Here is an 18,936-nt window from a genome sequence, read left to right as displayed (position 1 = left end):
TGGTTTGCAAATATTTTCTCCCAGTCTGTACCTTATCTTTTCATCCTCTCAACAGAGACTTTTAACTAACTCTGGCTTTAGTTATTGGACTTTTTTTTTTAATTAATAAACTTTATTTTTTAGGTTCACAGCAAAATTGGGCAGAAGGACACAGAGCTCCCATTCCTCCCATCCCTGTACACGCACCGTCTCCCCCAGTGGCAACTGCGGGCACATTTACCATAATCAGTGACCCTACACCGGTGCATCCCCGTCACCCAAAGTCCATAGTTTACATTAGGGTTTGCTCATAGTTTTGCATGTTCTGTGGGTTTTGACAGATGTACGGTGACATGTACTCGCCATTGTAGTATCATACAGAGTATTTTCGCTGCCCAGGAGTCCTCTGTGCTCTCCTTATTATCTCCTTATCCCTCCCTCCCCCCAACCGCTGGCAACCACTAATCTATTCACAGTCTCCATAATTTTGCCTTTTCCGAAACGTCATATAGTTGCAATTGTATAGTATGTAGCCTTGTCAAATGGCCTCTTTCACTTAGTAATATGAATTTAAGTTCCTTTCATGTCTTTTTCATGGCTTTATAGCTCATTTCTTTTTAGCACCAAATAATATTTTCTTGTCTGGATGCGCCACAGTTTATCCACTCACCCACTGAAGGATTTTCTAAGTTTTGGCAATTATGAATAAGGCTGCTGTAAACATCCCTGTCCGGGTTTCTGTGTGAGATAGTTTTTAGTTCACTTGGGTGAATACAGAGCAGTGTGCTTTCTGGATCATGTGGTCAGAGTAGGGCTAGTTTTGTGAGTACGAAACTGCCTAACTGTCTTCCAAAGTGGCCGTACGTTTCTGCGCTTCCCCCAGCAGTGAACGCGAGTCCCTGTTTCTCCACATCCTCACCAGCGTTGGTGTTCACATGTTGGCCCTTTTAATCGGTGTGTAGTGGTGTCTCATCCTTTCAGTTTGCATATCCCTGATGATACGGAGCATCTTTCATGGGTGCATCGTCTTTGGCGATGTGCCCGGGAGTTCCGCCCATTTTTTAATCAGGTTCTCATTGTTGAGTTTTAAGAACTGTTTGCATATTTTGGATAACAGTCCTTTATCAGATGTATTTGTAAGAAATAATACAGAGAGATCCCCTGTACTCTTAAGGTGGTTTCCCCAATGGTAACGTCTTGCAAAACCACGATGTGATTTTGTACACAGTATCACAACCACAGACGCTGATGTCGTCAAGATACACCACGGAGATTCCCTTTCATAACCTTAAGAACTTAAGAACTGTTTGCCTATTTTGGATAACAGTCCTTTATCAGATGTGTCTTTTGCAAATATTTTCTCCCAGTCTGTGACTGGACTTCTCAGTCTCTTGATATTTGACATTTTTAAACATGTTTTTTTTAAATAAAATAACAGTACATGCTTCTCAACAGAAGTATCCAGAATATAAAGATTTATATGCTTAAAGAATTTAAGATTCTCTTATTTTAATGCAGAGGCATTATTAATGAAATGCAGGGGGAAATAATTTCTAGATGTATGTGATTAACCAGTCAAATTGGAAAGGGTTTATTTTCCAGTTTTACAAGTGTCATTTACAAATAACTTTTTAGAAGAAGACAACCAGTTCCTTTTCTCATATGGTTAAACAGTTGATAAATAAATCACTACTTAGTGTATACTGCCTCAAAAGGCCCAAAGATCCATTCAGCCTCCTTTCCATCCAACACAATATATAGAAATCCCCTGCTCTCCCTGGAGCTTCCGAAGGCCTAAGGCTTCACCCACCTCCTTGCTTCCTGGGGCTCTTAGGGGTCACCAGACTCCATCCACCCAAGACTGCATCACGCCTCCCCACTCCACTCATCTAGACGGTTTCTCAGGATAACACCTTAGGATTGAGTTCTTATCTTGGCTCAATGCTTAGTGTGACCTTGTTACATGGAAGACGTTTAGTAAATGTGTACTGAACTGACCTGAACCAGCAGAGGCAAGAGGGATTAGAAGACTGCATTTTAAGTGAAAAGAATTTAAAAGGCACTAAGAAAGGGAAGCATATATTTGGGGAACATAAGAATTTTCCAAATATTCAAGCATCAGACTGGGAAAATTGGTTGGGAGCCAAACTGCAAATGGTTTGAATGTTATCATGTGTAGTTTGTGAATTTGTATAATTATCTTTTACATAGAATGGTGAATTTTTGTGGCTAGAATGTTTTTCGAATTCATAATCTTAATCCAGAAAATATCAAACTGAGATCTGTCAGTAGATCCTCAAATAGTCTCTCATTGCCTGCACCTTTGGTCTTAGGCTCTTAAAGCAGTTACCGTCAAGTATGATGGGACATGCACAGAGTAGTCATAGAAATTTGTGAAAATTAAAATAATACACAAGTAGAGATTATCTGGGGAGTTTTACTTTTACTTTCTGTTGCTCTCTCTCTTTCGGTTTCTTTCAAAGTATGTACAAATAAATCTTATATTCATGATCTCCTGTGTAAGACGATGCGTATTTACTCTAGAACAGGACTACTTTGTTTGAAATATCTTTTTTCTTTGTAAAATGTTGTCTCGTGTGCCGTCTAAGTATGTGTACTCAACCCGATCTCTTAGTTCTCATTGTGATAAAATTCTAGGGTATGAGAAGCAATGAGTCATCTCACCCAGAGGTGTATTTCGGTAAATCAAATAATGAACTTCATAAACTAAGATATAATGTTATGTTGTTGTTTTTTCTTTGCAAAAGTCTTTTAATTTTCTTAACTTCCTAGGGTAGTTGCAGAGATATGGTACATTAAGGATTCCTGCTCTGCAGAGATTGCTGTAGAAACTAACATAGAGAAGATATCTGAACTCTTAGCCAATCAGTAAAAGATAATAAGGCCCTTCGTCAACTTTGATACAATTCACAGGCGGTCATTTTCATTTTGCCTCATATGACTCAAGCAGGAACATTCCCCGGTAATGTTGTATTTTAATCCCTATAAAATTTCCTAATATCAGTCTGATCATGAAAGAGCCATTGAAAATCCACATTTTATTTGTACTCTTTATACTAATTTCTTTTTCTAATTTAATTTTCATTTTATATTGGAGTATAGTTGATTTACGATGCTGTGTTAGTTTCAGGTGTACAGCAAAGTGATTCAGTTATACATACATATGTATATATATATATTCTTTTTCAGATTCTTTTCCCAATATTAGGTTATTACAGAACATAGGTAATAACAGGAATATAGGTAATATAGGTTATTACAGAATATTGAGTAGAGTTCCCTGTACAGTAGGTCCTTGTTGATTATCTATTTTATATATAGTAGTGTATATATATTAATCCTAAACTCCTAAATTATCCCTCCCCCCAACCTTTCCCCTTTGGTAACCATGAGTTTGTTTTCGAAGTCTGTGAGTCTGTTTCTACTTTGTAAGTAAGTTCATTTGTATCATTTTTTTAGATTCCACATATGAGTGATATCGTATGGTATTTGTCTTTCTTTTTCTGACTTATTTCACTTAGTGTGAGAATCTCTAGGTCCATCCACATTGCTGCAGATGGCATTTTTTCATTCTTTTTTATGGCTGAGTAATATTCCATTGTGTGTGTGTGTGTGTGTGCGTGTGTGTGTGTGCGCACACGCACGCACGTGTATGTATGTATGTATACATATACACCTTGTGTGTGCGCATGTGTGTGTATATATGTACAGCACATCTTCCATATTTATCTGTTGAGGGACATTTTGGTTGCTTCCATGTCTTGGCTATTGTAAATAGTGCTGCCATGAACAAAGTGGGGGGAGTGCATGTATCTTTTTGAATGGTTTTCTCCAGTTATAAGTCTTACTTTGTTCTCCAAGATAATTGAGGCAAGAGATCCAACATTTATCAGCTCTTTGCGTAACTGAGATTTAAGGAGTAGACTTTACACGATACAGCTTACAGATTGCTTTAAATAAAATATCTAGACGTATTTGCTCATCTTAGAAATTCAGCAGCCAGTTAGCCCATCAAATGCCAGTTCATACGGATCACCTGGCTCCGTAAGACTTGTATTCAGTGCACCTGGGCTTAAGGAAGAGCAAAATCAGGCCACGGCACCTTGGACAAACTTTTGGCAAGCAATTGTTTAGCACTGAGGAGAAAGAATAGCATTTCTAAATATTAAAAAGACAGTTAGGTGGAAGAATGATTAAATTTCTTTAATATGGCCTGAAGGGATAGAATTAAGGAATTTAGAAGAGAAGCTTTCAGGATTGATTTTATAAAGTCATTTCTAAGCACGGGGTTATCACAGCTAGTGTAGGCCGCTTTGGGATAGCTAGAATTCCATGTCTTTAAATGTGTCTAAGCGTAAGCTGGAGGGTTACTTGACAGGAATGTAATGGAACAAAATCAAGCAATCATTTTCGTGAATGGATTTGGTGGTCTGTAAGGTCTTTTGCTGTTCTAAGAGTCTGTGATTCTAGTTTTGCTCTCTGCGATCTTGAAAGGCTAATTTATGGTCTCTTTCCACTTCTTTCCTGCTGTTTACTCCTCAACCCTGTTCAATGTGGCTTCTGCTCCCAGCACTGAAACTGCTTTCCAAACTAACCAGTAACATTCTAAAAGCTAAATCCAAAGGAGATTTTGCATTCTTTGTCTTGACTTGTCCATAAACACTTTAAAGTGTTTGATCACTTCTTATTTCTTGAAACTTTCTCTGGCTTCCAAGATACCACTCACTCACACCTTGTTTTCTACTAAGACTTTTGCCCTCAGTTCTTTACAGGCTTTTCTTCCACCAGCGCTATGTGCCCCTCCTGATCTTGGTGGACCCGTGTATTATTTCAGCTACCTTCTATGCTGACCATTTCCACAGCCATCTTTAACTCAGGTCCATCAGTACAACTGCCTACTAGAAGTCTCCTCTCTCAAGTTCATAGGGTAGTTGTAAGGATTTATTACTTAATCCATGTAAAGTGCTTAGCAAAGCATCTAGCTGTGTAGTAATCATGGCAGTGTTGATCATGGTAAATTTTTACCCAGTTCATTAAGACTCTTTATTTATTCTCTTGGGGAACCATTGGCTTATCCTTAAATCACCACTTTCCAAACTGTTTTCTTGGAATACTACGTCTCAAGGTGTTACTTGAGACATGGAAGGAAGGAAGCAATTAGGGTTCCATTCAAGTAAGTTTGGAAATGGTCTGTAATAGGATTGGCAAACCTTTTCTAAATATATTGGATTTTAAGGGCCATTTTGGTCTCTGTCAAACCACCCAGGTTGCCTGTTGTAGTGCTGGAGCAGCCATAGAAAATACATAAACAAATGAGTATGTTTGCGTTCCTTTAAAATTTTATTTATAGACACTGAAACTTGAATTTCACATCATTTTCACAAAATATTATTTTATATTATATCACAAAAATATTCTTTTCCTTAAATTTTCAACCATATGAAAATGTAAAAGCCATTCTTCGCTCATGGACTGTGCATAAACAAGTGGTGGACAGACTTGGCCTGTGGGCAGCAATTGGGGGAACCCTGCTTTAAAACATGGCCTCCTGTTAAAGATATGTAACTTACATCATAAAAAGCTCTTCTAAGGTCTGCGCCAGTGCCCTGTTAGGTCCAGTGTTTCTCCTGTTTATTTGACTATGGAAATCTTTTTTCAGGGGACATTTGTTAATATCTCTTGCCTTACTTCTGTGGAATACACTTTTGAGAAATGTGTGCTAGAGGTAAAAATTGTGGTTGTGGAACAGACTGGAAATAAGAGAAAGTATCTTGTCTTTATTACTCTTTCTCTGATCAGCTAAGCTAACTAGTCACAGAGTGACTAGTAAAATGGAATTACCCCTGCGAGGAAGGTACCAGTTAGGCGCTCACTACACCTGGTTCAAAGATTGGCTGAGTTGAAGTGGACGTGGTAAATTTCATGTCATTGATCAGCTTTCAGAAGTGGGAAAAGTGTATATGTTGCTATAACATAAGGCAAACAGAGGTGCCGTAAGAGAGAAAATACTCAGTTGAGGAGGAAGAGATCCGGAGGCCATAACAAAATTCGAGCAGTAATAGTTGTCATTTTCCACAGTTTTAAAATCTTTACTACTCTTGTTAAATAAGCAAAAATTTTAAAGTTTAAAAACATTTTTACTTTTTAAACTTTAAAAAGTTTAATTAATGTTGAATCATTAATCATACCGTAAATTCTAAAACTTATTTTGAAATATTATTTTCAGTTGTCCTTTTCCTATATCTTTGAGAAGTAAAGCGATGGTTATTGCTTTACTATTTTTGAACATATTTTCCCTATTAAAAATAATACAATTGCTAATGCAGAAAAACTTCAAAATTAAAAAAAAAAAAACACTTTTATCAGAAGATTCTACATCTCCCCTCCTTGTATGCCTACCATCACCATGTGCCCCTTATATGTAAAATGGAAAAACAGGTGTAGAGGCCCTGCTTTCTAATTTATGTCTATCACTTGACAAGCAGCTGGAACCTAAGGGAGGATGCAGAGAACACGGGATCCCAGCCGACAATAGTAACAATTCATCTACCGAATGCAAGCATAGTCACTTGTGTATTCCTATAGAATTTCCCCACCAGATGTTTCGTTGGAGACCTGTGTAGGAGAGGAGTTGTTCTTATAATTTGTGCCAACAAACTGATAGGAGGTGAATGATGGAATTGTTGAGTCACTAATACATTGCAGAGTTTGCTTTCAGCTGTTTTGTCCAGCAAGTACCTTGGTGACCTTCAGCATCTCAGCAGCCCAGCATCTTCAGGCCCCTCCCAGCACCCCAGCAGTCATGCATATATATCCCTACAGCTCTCATAGGGCTTCATAGACAGCTTGCAGAATATCTGGGATATTTACTCATTGGAACTGTTCCTACTTTTTATTTCAGGTAGTGTACCACAAATCCAGACATTGGATGTTCTGTATAATGTTGGCTATTTTGTGAAATCAAGGCACACTGAGCTCTTGATTGTGCTAGAAGGTGGAGAATGAGTGCCATGATACACTGGCATTCTTCTAGCAGATGTCATAGCAAACAGACTCGGAATGCAGTGCAAGCTAAAGGCAAGGCAGACAGCCCCCATGGTAGCACCATGTGGACAGCTGGTATGGACATGTTATCTATCTACAACTGGAAAAGGTTAAGTAAACAGTGGGACAGTGACAAAGTGCAGAGATTAATTGCTTAAAGCATTCAATGATTCTTAAAACAGACATCTAAATAAATGGAGGGATTCTGGTGTTTGAGTTCTGAGAAACATTGTAAGAAGACTTTATTTTCCCTTGGAAACAGAAACTTACTAAGGAGAGAAGACACAGTAAATGATACAGCCCGAAGTGTGAATATAACAATCACCAGCAGACCATTATTTTGAAGGGACTGTATCTTTAAAGGGAAGTTCATATTCTGAAGTGTTCTGTTCATATTACACTATCAAACATGAGGCATAAAGGACATACTATTATGAAATAGTAAAGACAAAATGAAAGAAAAGGCCGTATAAATCTTTCTGTACACATCATCCCCAGATGTTACTGTGAACCCACTACTTAACTTCATCTCTTGAGGCTCATGCTAAGCGGTTTTTACCCCCCGGATTTCCAACACAAATCATTGGGTTTAAGACATAATTCACTAGGGGTTTTGGTAGGATTTGAGTAGATCCCCAACAAAAACTCCCTTGGCTTGCCAGCTATTTTTAAAGGCAGAATTCAGAAAGCAGAAGATCCTACATTCACCTGTCTATCTTGTGATGGCCCTTGCCATGAAGAGAGGAGGAAATTTGCCTATAAATACATCATGAAATGCTCGCCTTTCAGACAATCTGTTGGGTAGAACCACAGCACATGAGTCATCTCTGCGTGATGTCTCTAAGTTCAGTGATGGTCAGCCTCGGGAGTACCTGCAGTATCATCAGGATTTAAGAGTTTGAAAAGCTGATCATCTTACAGTGGAACTGGAAGATTTTGTATGTACTTAGTGAATTTGGAAAAGTAAATACAAATATTAAAAACCCAGTCTTGGCAAGGATGTGGGGAATCAGGGAAACCTAACACCTTACTGTTGGTCTTTTAAATCAGTTGTTTTGGATCTCCCTGGTGGCGCAGTGGTTAAGAATCCGCCTGCCAATGCAGGGGGACACGGGTTTGAGCCCTGGTCTGGGAAGATCCCACATGCCGCGGAGCAGCTAAGCGTGTGCGCCACAACTACTGAGCCTGCACTCCAGAGCCTGCGTGCCACAACTACTGAGCCCGTGCACCACAACTACTGAGCCTGCACTCTAGAGCCTGTGCGCCTAGAGCCCATGCTCAGCAACAGGAGAAGCCACCTCAATGAGAAGCCCGCACACTGCAACAAAGAGTAGCCCCCGCTTGCCGCAACTAGAGAAAGCCCACGTGCGGCAACAAGACCCAACGCAGCCAAAAATAAATAAATAAATAAATTTATTAAAATATCAATCAGTCGATCAATTGTTTCTGTAAAGTAGTGGGTTCCAAAAGTACCTGCAAAGCTTCTTAAAAGTATAGGTGGGGATTCCCTGATGGCACAGTGGTTGAGAGTCCGCCTGCCAATGCAGGGGACACGGGTTCGTGCCCCAGTCCGGGAGGATCCCACATGCCACGGAGCGGCTGGTCCCGTGAGCCGTTAAAAAAAAAAAAAAAAAAAAAAAAAAATGTATGGGTGGCTTGGCTGTCCCCTGAAATTCAGATTCGGTAGGTCAGGAGTAGAGAACAGCCTTCCATTTGTAATAATTTCTGTTATGTTTGAGAATCACTGCTTGTAAAGCAAGTCTGCTATACTTCTTTGAGTTACACACCTTTCCATAGTGGTGGACTTAGCATTCTTGAGCTCTTCTTGGTTCTGCAGGTAAATCTACTTCCCTCTCATAAGTCCTTCCCTCTGTAGGCACTTTGGATTGACTTTCTTGTGCTAAGAATTTCCATGTCCATTTTCTCTTTATATATTACACTTCAGCATCACATAAATCTTGTATCTTCAAAGATAGGGCTTGTTTCTGGTTTTTGCTGTTCTGGTGTTTGGGGTTGATTTTCCAGAGGAAATGGGAGCAGCTAGGTCTTTGTTCTGCCATCTTGAAATCAGGAATCCAATACTGTATTGGAGTGCCAAAATTTTTGACCAGAAGGCATAGCAGCTTTAGGGGAAAGTAAGTCAAGGGAGGCTTTTTTCCTTTTAAGACGAGCATCAGTAATTGTGGTATGAACAATAAATCATTTTAGATCAAATAAAACACGTTCTTCCTTTTTATGAGTTCTCTCTGGAAACAGATGGACATTAGGTAGAATTCAGTAATGACTTCTACACTGAACCAGAGATAGAGACAAATCACTAGTGAGCTGTGATTGTATAGAGAACAAAGCCCGAGACGCTCATCTGAATGATACTGTTTTCCTTCCTGGTGTAATGTTTCACCATAAATTGTAATTCCTGCTTAACATATTGAAGGGACTGTTGGTCTCCACATCTTTGGGTATCACAAAAGATATATCATCAATTGAATCCTCTAACATGGAGAATGTAGATATACATTTTACATACAATTTGATAGTTGACTAATTTTATAGTTCTAGATTTGTTTTAAAGAAAGGTACTGTGTGCCAGTATTCTCCAACTGACTTTGGAGCCTCTGAATTTTTAGTGGATCTTATTCTAATCAGTAAGTAAAATGACATATTAAATGAGCAGACATTGTCTTAACAAGGTATGCCTTTCTCTTCTAGCTTTTTTTTTTTTAAAGAATGTATTCTGCGGTTAATTCCTATCTCAATTTCTCTTCTAATTTTTAGATTCCAGTTATATTGTCATTTTACTATTTGTAGACTTTTCATAGATTTTCCCTCTTGTATACAAAATGCTAAGTGGATTTAAAACATTTAATTAAAACTAGCTAGGACATGTGTTTAACCTGCTCCGACAAAAATAACAGAGCAAACTGTATACAAATGTATGTCTCTTTCTTGTCAAAGTCCAAACTGGTATATTAATTCTGCTCTATAAAGTTATCATGAGTTCAAAGTCATCCTTTCTTGTTTCTCCACCATTCCTGTGGTTTTACCCCCATTCACGTAATCCACGGTGGCTCACTGACGCATGGCACCCCAGAAGCAGGAGTGGGGAGGGGAGGGCACACTGAGCTACAAAAGGAACAAGCTACTTTGATTAAGTATAATTCAAAAGTAAAGGAACTTAGAGTATCAAAAACAAGAGTCTGGAAGTCATACTCAGCATAAGGGGATCTCTAGATACAATATTGTTTAGAGGAGATTGTGTTGTCCTGATCTATCATGAAGATAAGGTTTGTCTATGAAGTGGTAAGGATTTTTTTTTAAATCACGAATGTAGGAACTGAGGATCTGACTGGTCTCAAAATAGTCACCTAGACAGCTTTCCACTTACTCCCTTGGTGCTGCCATTGCTAAAAATATGTCTGTAATCCTTTTGGCAGTTGCCTCCAGAGCTGGTTAACGAGGTGCCCCTGAAAACAAATGTATTCTTATCCTCACTGTGGTCCTAAAACATATCATCTTGACTGGCTGTCTAACTTCAGTGTCCAGACTTGATGTCAGAACTTAAATTCAGTTTAATAAAAAGGATGTTTGTCTTAATTCCAAATACATAAATAATGTAATAGGTTTTGAAGTCAGTTTTTTGTTGTTGTTGTTGTGGTATGCGGGCCTCTCACTGTTGTGGCCTCTCCCGTCGTGCAGCACAGGCTCCGGACGCGCAGGCTCAGCGGCCATGGCTCAGGGGCCCAGCCGCTCCGCGGCATGTGGGATCTTCCCGGACCGGGGCACGAACCCGTGTCCCCTGCATCGGCGGGCGGACTCTCAACCACTGCGCCACCAGGGAAGCCCTGAAGTCAGTTTTAAAGATAAATTTGGCGGCATTATTGAATAAATGTTTTTATATAACTTCCTAAAATGAATTCTTTGAAGAACTTATCTTTCATTTGAAGTGTAAGTACAGGTATATTTTATGAGGGAAGCAACTGGATGTTTGCTCTATTTTAAGGAAACATAGGATAAGAAGAATCATCTTTATGTACTGGTAGTCCCAGGGGAGCTGGAATGGAGGACATTTACTTCGGGGTAAGCCGACTTAATCATGGAATGTAGTTTATGCCGTATTTATGGCGCCCATGTGCACAGCATGGTGAGCTTGGACAACTGTATACACTTGTAATTGCCACCACAGTCGAGCTGTAATCCACTTCCAAAAGTTCTCGTGGGCCTTCCTAGTTATTCTGCAGCCGCGTCCCCGGTCCCGGGCAGCCACTGATCTGCTTTATATCTCTCTGTGGACTAGGTTACAATTTTTATATTTAAACAAATGGAAAAGATATAGGCTCTTTTTTTTTTTTTTTTGTCCTGACACATGGAATAGAGTCATCAAGTTTTTGCCTGTCTGAGAAGCGGGCAGAAGCTTTATAACAGAAGTATCAATATCACAGTAAAACTCCGTTTTCCAAACTTGTCATAACTTGTGGTGGGTTGGATATATCAAAATGCTCATTTTTCAGAAAAAGTGAGGAGAAAAACTGAATCCAGCTTTTCTGCACAAAATTTTGTTCCATCAGCCTCCTTTCCTGCGCTGTAACTACCAGCAGTTTCTGCCTTTATGTTAATCTTGATTCTTTTCAAGGACTTCTGGAATATAGAAGTTCGTCCATAGCAGGGTAACTTCTCTACCCATTCTCTTGCCAGTGTGTCTGTTTCCCCTGTTTCAGGAGGTGGCACAGGGCTGGCCCCTTGCCGTGAGAAGGTCACATGAGGGAGGACCCCAGCTCGTGCTGCTGGATCAAATGCCCTCAGATAGTCTATGTTTGGTGACGTTTGAAAGTTTCTTTCCAGCATCAAAGCGTATGTCCAACACTGATTGTGTGTTTCGTATTCCTTGAACAGTATAGCGATTTGTCACAGCCCTCCTGTGACTCTGGAATCCAGAGTCAGACAGCAGCATTCTGTTCTTACTTCTTTAAAAACTTTTCTTGTAACGTAAGAATTCTGCTCCTAATACATCTCTAGCAGGAGCCTCCTGACCCTTCTGCTTCCAGCATCACTTCGTCTCTCCTCTTTGCCTCTAAGTTAGTCTTTCTAAGACCTTGCTTTACTTTTCTGGAACTTTTGATGCTTCTATATTATATTCAAAGTCAAATCATTCCTTATTCAGCATTTTGAGTACCCTCTGTCTGCCGGGTTCAGGTTAGAACTCTCAAGGGTGTCACAGTCTGTGTTTACTCCTTCCTGCCATTCCAGACCCTCCGTGCTCCGATTCAAAGCTACCTTTTCAGCATCCCCCTCACTCTGTCCTTTCCCTATAGAAACCCTCCAATCCAGTCATGCCGTGTGTCCTCACACGACCTGTGCTTTTATACACATCACTTTCTCTGTCTTTCTTATTGTCTCTGTCAAAATAAGGCCCACTGACTTTCCGTGTCCTCGGCCCCAGGTGATTTTCTTTGTCTGCGGTATCACTTACTTCAGCGCGTATGGCCCATACAATTTATTGGCACTTAGTTAGCATTTTGGTTTCATCTCATTCACTCTGCTGAAATCTTACAGTTAAAAAGGGCAGACTTACCACTCAAAGCAAAATCATTTGTACAGTACCTCTGATAACCTCTTTACACACCTAGTCAGGAGAAGCCCTGTCATTTTTTAGGCCTCCCAGTTCTACTTATTAACGGGAGATAATACGTTAGATGATCACTTTATAAACTGAAATCTGTATCTTTGTGACTGTCCTCCCTTTAGTGTCATATGTGCTTTCTAGAGAGACACAGATTAAAATCCTACTTCTGCCTTTCCTGTTTCTGCTCTTCTAGTATCAGTCATGCTCTGTGGGTAAATCTTTTTGGATTAATATGCCCTTGTATAACCCCGTCCTGTCACCTTCCTTTGGATCCCTCTACTTTTAATTGCCTCTTGAATAATGGCCTCCAGAATTGAACCTACTTCTCCAGTTGTCCTCTGTCTAGTTAGAGAAAAGCAAAACTCTTCTTTTAATGAGATGTGAGTTGGCCGGAGCTAGTGGTCTCTTTCTAGTCTTGGTTTTTTTTCATGTTTTCAAATTTTGATATCCCCTACTCTAACCCTCTGCTCAGTTGCTTTCCATGCTGCTGGACTGAAAGAAAAAAAAGCCTTAAAAATACAGTGGGACTTCCCTGGTGGCACAGTGGATGAGAATCTGCCTGCTAATGCAGGGGACACGGGTTCGAGCCCTGGTCTGGGAAGATCCCACATGCCCCGGAGCAACTGGGCCCGTGAGCCACTGCTGAGCCTGCGCGTCTGGAGCTTTGCTCCGCAACAGGAGAGGCCGCGATAGTGAGAGGCCCGCGCACCGCAATGAAGAGTGACCCCCGCTTGCCACAACTAGAGAAAGCCCTCGCACAGAAACTAAGACCCAACACATCCAAAAATAAATAAATAAATAAGCCAAGCATTTGAAGCCCTTTTAAAAATAAATAAATAAATAAAATACAGTGAAGCCCAGCTTCAGAATAAGTGAGAACGTTGGAGCAGTTGGGAACCACTACGACAGATGGGAATGGAGCCAGAACTGGAGGAGCTGTTGGTTCAGGGTGCACGTATGAAGTGCCTGCTGGTGCCAGGAGCCGTTCTTGGCACTTGGGACACATAACACAATAGACAGACACCCTGCCTTCGTGGAGCTTGTATTCCAGCTGTTTCTGAGCAAAGACTTTAGGCAAAAAAAAAAAAAAAGACTGGCAGATAATATCAGAGTATAGAGTAACTGAAGCCAAAAGAAAAGAAGAGAAAAAAGTGTAAATGGTTCAGGCACATGCGGTGTAGAAAATTAACAATATGTGCAAGCTTTTGGTATTCACAGTCGTGAACCACACCTCTAGAAGGAAAATAATACATTTAAAAAATTAAAGATAGGAGCATTCACAATAGCCAAAAGGTGGAAGCAACCCCCATGTCCATCGACTGATGAGTGGACAAAGCGTGACGGCTGCGCCCAGTGGTATACTATTCAGCTCTGAAACAGAGGGAGATTCTGACACGTGCTGCCACAGGGATGAACCTCGAGGACTTTACGTTCAGTGACGGAAGCCGGTCACAGAAGGACAAACACTGTGTGGCTGCCTTTCCGTGAGGCTCGAGAGTAGCCTGATTCGTAGAGACGAGGAGAGGGTGGTCTGCCAGGGACTTCGGGAAGGAGGATGGGGATTGTTCAACACAGAGTTTAAGGTGTGCAAGACAAAGGGTTCTGGAGACGGTTGCCCTGCAGTATGAATGTCCTTAACGCTGCTGCCCTGCACCCTTAAACACGGTTAAGATGGTAAATGTTATGTGGATTTTGTTTTTAATCTGTGAAAACCTTTTCATTTCTAGTTGTCACAAAATAGTTCTGTCATTGTGACTGGTAAGGGGGTCCTTTTTTAGAGTAATCAAAATGAAAACAAACATTTTTTTACAGGTGTTTAAGCCCTGGAAATCTGTTTCAGGTCCCTGGGGACCCACAGACCCCTGGCAGGGAATCCTAGCTGCAGCCTCTGATCAGCCAGCTTGGGAAACAGCATCTGGAACCTTGTGCCACTGGCCAGCGTGGCCCCTGTGGCCAAGCTCTTGGCTCAGGGAGAATGGATGGTGCTTAAGCAGATGGGACCTGGGCTGTACCCTGGCCACTGGGAGCCCAGGGAGCACTTTGCAGCAAGGCAGCGGGCGGCAGGGGCCTGGCACCACTCGCTTTCCCCATCCTGGGGGCACGCCCAGCCCACCCCCCCTTCAGGTGACAGCCTCCTGTCCCTGGTCTTGGTTTAAAAGCGGTTAAGATGGTAAATTTTATGTGTATTTTACCACAATTAAGAAGAAAAAAAGTTTAAAACTTAGCAAAGCAACAAATTGAAAGACCAAGAAACTCAGCATTAAAAGAAAACTTTAAAGCCAAAAGCCATAAGCATAGTATAGTTGGGGAAGCAGACCCATGTAGAAGAATTGAAGGACCTTCACAGAGCAGATGCCTATTAATCTAAACTGTGAAAGTGCTGGAAGGGAATGCTGAACAGAGAGAAGTTAGCAGCCGGTGAGGAGAAAGCTCAGGCCTTTCAGGTAGAGCGTGTGGCATAAAACTAAGTGAAAACAAGTCATGTCTCAGTGACACACAGTCCTTGGAAGACAGTGAGGAAGGAGTAGATAGAAAATTGTAGCTGGTCAGATATTAGGCCCAAGTGTTTAATACATTAAGAAACCTGATGAAAGTGATGCTGGAAGCAGGACAGTGAGAACAGCAGTGAGGTCAGAGAAGGCGTTTTAAGAATCGTGCAGGCCTGTGATAAAAGGATGCTGGGGACTATGATAGTGAACATGCGGGTGCAAAGCGGTGGGTTCATTAAAAACTATTAGAAAGGAAGAATCCACAAAACTTGCATATTGGTTCTGGGGAACAAAGAGGAAATCAAACTTTTTCAGTGTTCTCAGGCTGTGGGCCTAGAAGTGTGGTGATTCAGTTAACGTTGAATGGGAGATTCGTCATGACGGATGGAAGACCTGACTTAGTGTGGACATTTTATATTAAAGGTAATGCTGAGTATCTACGTAAAGGCTCCCCAGAGAGGACATAAGGAGATGTTCAGGGACCAGATTTGGAAGTTCAGGTATTTCAGCCAGGCTTGCCCACTGAGCTTTCGTAAGGTGGCGTATCGGCCACACCCTCTGAGGCCTCCGTGAGGGAGGCTGGAGGACCTCCTCACCAAGGGAAATGAAGGGGTGAAAGAGATTTCACCCCGGAGAGTTAACCGGTTAAATTACAAGTAAAGGAGGCATCAGTAAGAGAATCTGGATTTCAGATTCATCTTAAAATTGGAGTAAACTGTGCCCACATGTCTTTGACAGCAATACGTCCAAAGCTACTGATCTCACTGTTGCTTTCATCTGCTCTCTTTCCTCGTGTTTTCTGGATTATGAAACTTATGAAACACGATTATTTAATCGTTCCGTTTGGAATACCCAGTTGGAGGAAGAGGGAGAAATAAACTGTTATAATGTCCCTTCATTCATACTCCTTTTCTGTCTTGCATTTCTGTTAAACACACACTTACCTAGGACTCACTCTTAAATTGCTAACCACCGTCATTTACTAGTAAGAGAGGGCTCGTGTGTTGTCCTTAAGGATTCAGGAGTTACCAGCAGGATTTTGAGCTCCATTTGCCTTGGGTATTTGCCTCTTGTTTCTGAAATTTGCTGGAAGGGGGAGGGGGACAGAGAAGGTGGTCTTACCATTTCTTGAAGCTCAAATGCCACAGCAGAACTTTTAGAGACATCTTGATTCTATTAGAATTTGCAGGTCAAAGGGCAGGTTCAACTGTTCTGGTAGTTTACAGCACCGGGGACGGTGTGACTAGACTAGTGACTTAAAGTTGGATTTCTGTTACTACCTACTCATTATGCAAGTCAGGGGGCCTGTTAGTCATGCAGTAGGGAATCACTAATCACTTTGAAAGGTTCTGTGTCCACATTTTCAATTTTTTTTATTTTTAACTGAGGAAAAGCCACTAAGAGAACAAGGAGAGTGATTTGGCAGGAAGAGAGTTTTAGTTCTTTTGTCTGGGCTTGTGGCCTATGTATGTTCCCTTTTGTGTTTCATGTGCTTGTGTTACTCCCTATGGGCTTATGGGAAATGAAGTCAGGAAGTGTTCCACCAGCAAGTGCTCCTTTTCTGTGGAGAGCCTTGGATTAGTGAAGCTTTTGAAGTTGATTATTAATCCCCAGGAAGGTTCATTTTCTTTGAAATAGCCGTATTAGTGTTAGAATAGCTGACTTTCAGCTCTCAAGTAATTGACTCTGATTAGAATGGAATTATTTCAGGCATTTTTATTTCCTTCTTCACAGTCTTCTGTATCTGGCCATTTTTCACCAATGAATCAACATTACTTTGTTATCAGAAAATACCGTTTTTTCAAAGAAGCAGTTATATTAAGAATAGGTGGCTATTAAAATAAAATCCTTTTTGCTATTTGCTTTTTTTCACTCTAAATTCCATTCCCTCTGAAAAGCAGGGTATTCTTAAAATTTTTTAGCTTAGACACTTGAATGTTCTTTGTAAAACTTAACCACATAAGCTCAACTACAAATATGGTCTTTACTATCACATGTATTGAGGGAACAAGAGTTTTTCTTATTCCCAAAAAATTAGGTGGCTGTTACTACTTATCAGCTTTGTTTTTGTTCCTGTCCTCCAAATGGTTTTCAAGAAGTTGTTCTTCCCATGGTGTCCGTTTCAAATTTACCAAAATTATAGGGAAAACAGTACAATCTCTGTCCCCTTCCAAAAACAAGAGAAAAACCTGAAAGCTAATAAACCCACAAAAGATACTAACATTACCCAGAGTTTACATGATCATATGCGCAGTATGTGATCAAAACATTTCATTCTCTTGACTGTGAATTGCCCTTTATAGGCACATACACACGTAGAAGTCAATATCGAGAGTTTAGCTTTAAAATGGAAAGGACAGTGTTACGTTAATCCGCTAGGGAATTTTTAGAGGGTGAGAGCCTTGGGTGTGGGAGAGAAAATTTGATTCTGTGCAGTTCATAGTATATTATCAGTGCTCAATAAAAAGTGAATAGCATCAATGACATAATAAAATTTCTATTTGAATCGTACAGAAAAAGAAAAAAAGACTTCAAAATATATATCTTATGAAAAAAGGCACCATTCCAGTGGCTCAGACTCCAGTGCCACATCCTTTATTTTAACATTTAGAATATGAATTGGCACCTGTTATATCATATTGCATTTGGGGAATGTGACATTTTACCCCAGAGATTAACTGTACCACACTAGCTGGCCAAGCATATCATTTATAAAAGAATTTGGAATTCAGTCAAGATGTTTCAACAGTATAGGATAATTTTTACCATTTCGTATTATGACGCTTCTTTCCTTAAGTACAGAATGGAACTCCGATCCTATCGCCTTTTATCTTGCATTCGGCAGAAGTTCTCATGACTCGGTCTAACTGGCAGAGTAATTTATCTTTCATTCGTCGTCTGTTATTTGCCTGCCGCTAAATGTGTCATTCTGACTATTGATGCACAGAAATGCAGCCCCCTTATTGAGAAGGCACATTTCTCGTTCCAGCTTGTCAGTCTCTGGGCTCCCCAAAAGGGAACAGATGACAGCAATTAACAGGAAACCGCAGAGTGAGACCATCTTGAACTCCTTCACCTTTAAGCTCATTTCACCACTTAACATATTTTTTTCAAGTGGTCAGTGGATATATTTAGACTGTCGTTATCCCTTTGGTGTTGACTTCATGGGATAAGCCATCTGCCATTTCTTAGACTCATGTAGAGTGAGGACAGTGGAAAGTTATACTGAGGTCAATGAATCTTCCCTTCCAACAGCAAAGACTAGTTAAACAAATCCTCATTTCCATGATGTAAACTGATCTACGTCTTCCATTTGTTAGCACTGCTTGTTCAGGGTTCCCCAGACCTACCCATCTGAGTATGGAATATCCTTGTCAGAACGTGCAAAAGATAGTCTTCCAGTTTGTGGCTAAACTAAAACTCTTCCATATGACTGCTGTTGAAGCGTAATTGTCTTAACAAGAGACAGAAGCAAGGTTAAACTCGGGCAGGGCGTTCTCAGATCCAGCATTGCCTCAGGTCAAAAGCTCAGGCCACTTTTATAGTTCCTGTAAATCAAATCTGTCTTCTTCCAGATGACTTATTACATAAAAGATGAGCTATAGAGGAATGCATTTGGACTATGAGACTAATTGTTCCCCAACTTCATTCTGATTATTTTGTCAATTTCTCAGTTCAACGCCCCTCCCCTAAAATCCCACCTTCTTTTCCTTCTGGATATGAACCCAAAAATAGTTGTTAGGTAAACCACAAGGAATCAGTGAAGTTTAAATTGTTCTTTCA

General features: G+C 40.5%; 1 protein-coding gene across 5 annotated transcripts in view; it reads left to right on the top strand.

The window, feature by feature from the left end:
* ERC1 (ELKS/RAB6-interacting/CAST family member 1) overlaps positions 1-18,936 on the top strand; it is a 348,818-nt gene that overhangs the window by 241,774 nt on the left and 88,108 nt on the right. The gene's annotated exons all lie outside the window — the stretch shown is intronic.

Source organism: Neophocaena asiaeorientalis, unplaced genomic scaffold, assembly GCF_003031525.2.
Source record: "Neophocaena asiaeorientalis asiaeorientalis breed wild unplaced genomic scaffold, Neophocaena_asiaeorientalis_V1.1 scaffold150, whole genome shotgun sequence".
Taxonomy (NCBI): Eukaryota; Metazoa; Chordata; class Mammalia; order Artiodactyla; family Phocoenidae; genus Neophocaena; species Neophocaena asiaeorientalis.
The sequence above is the reverse complement of the archived record's forward strand: the minus strand, read 5'-3'. Positions and strand labels throughout refer to the sequence as shown.